This window comes from Dipteris shenzhenensis, chromosome 8, assembly GCF_047967505.1.
Source record: "Dipteris shenzhenensis isolate YYH24624 ecotype China chromosome 8, Dip_SZ_1.0, whole genome shotgun sequence".
Lineage (NCBI taxonomy): Eukaryota > Viridiplantae > Streptophyta > Polypodiopsida > Gleicheniales > Dipteridaceae > Dipteris > Dipteris shenzhenensis.
Window position 1 is genome coordinate 22,161,621 of NC_141603.1, and position 1,811 is coordinate 22,163,431.

The following is a 1,811-nucleotide window of genomic DNA, read 5'->3' on the forward strand; positions in this document are numbered from 1 at the left end:
GTTGGCTTTGTCTCATCAAAGTAATCTATTTTTGACAATATTCTTCTGCATATCCTCACTTGCAAGATACATCATCTAAGGTTCATTGACATAATGAATGTGACTTTGATGTCCACCATGGTGATCTCCTCTTTCACATAAATTCCCTCTATTGTTGCTAGATAGACCTCCTAGGTCATATTGCCTCTTGCAGTAGTCTCTTTCATAGTATCCAAACTTATAACATTAGGTGCATTGTATGTTTGACACATTGGTGATGTATTCCCTCTTCCTTGAAATCTCCCTCTGTTGGAATGATTTCCTCTTGGACGTTGATGCCAATGCTGCTGCAAATGGTATTTTTATGGATCTTTTGTAAGTTCCAAACTTTGCTCCATGGGAGTGGCTACAATCCTACAATCTGCCTTATGAAACTTCTTTAGGAGACTATCCAGATATTTGTGTTGGCTCATAAAGGTGCTTTCTAAGTCTCTGTGAAACTCAATACCAAGACAATAATGCATAAGTCCAAGATCTTTCATGTTGAACTCTGTAGACGCTATCCAGATATTTGTGTTGGCTCATAAAGGTGCTTTCTAAGTCTTTGTGAAACTCAATACCAAGACAATAATGCATAAGTCTAAGATCTTTCATGTTTTGGCTTGTTAATGACGCTATCATTTCTTCATGTTATAATTAGATAATCTACATAGAAAAATGTAGTAATGTGTTCTCATTGAACTTTGTAGTAGAGAGTATGATCTCCATTGGATTTCATGTATCCTAGACTAGCAAAATACTTATCCATCCTATTGTACCAAACTTTTGGGTGCTTGCTTTAAGCCGTATGAACTTTTCTTGGGATGGCAAATCTAATTCTCTTTCCCTAGTTCAACATACCCCACTGGGAGTGTGGCTAGTAATATCAAAAACCTTATGGAATCCATCTTTACTATTTGAGCATAAGTCTTAATGCTAATTATAGTCTTGATCATAATGTTGTGCAAAACCTTTTGCAACTAGTCTGGCTTTATATCTCTAACTACTTCCATTTGGATTGTACTTTAATTTGTGCAACCATTTAGTTTGCAATGGCCTTCTTTCTTGGTGGAAGGTCAAATAAATCCCAAGTGTTGTTTTTGTACAAAGCATCCATTTCTTCATTCATAGTAGTTTACCTATTCTAGCTTGTCAACTACATCTTCAAAGTACACTAGCTCTTTTGTAGCCATGATGGTAGTCATAAGAGCATAATTAATTCTATCAATCCAAATTGCTTTGCCTTTGTGGGTATATGTCAACCTTGCTGATGGTCTGCTTTCTCTAGTAGACTGTCTGAGTTGTTGCTCTTCTGGTGGATCCTTTAGCAATTCTTGCTCTTCTTCATCAACGTTCTTTGTAGGTGAGTGAGTAATAGATGTGACCATCTCCTATGTATTTGATGTTTTTCATTCTGATTCTTTGTAAAAATTGCATGCCTAGAGATTATGACCTTTTGCTTGATGGGATCATACAATTTGTATGCTTTGCACTCTTCACTATAGCCAACCATGATGCATTTGTGTGACTTAACATCCAACTTTCACAACAATGATCATTAGGTATGTGGGCATATGCTATGCAACCAAATATGCATGGATTGTATCTAATGAATGCCTCATAAGGTTTCATACCATGAATCGGTTCGATCGAAGGCTAGTTAAGCAAGTAGTTTGCAATGTAAATTGCTTCTGCTCAATACTAATTTGGAAGATGCTTCTCATTAAGCATTGCTCTAGTACTATTTGCTGACGTTTGATTCTTCATTTCAGCTATTGCATTCTATTTAGGGG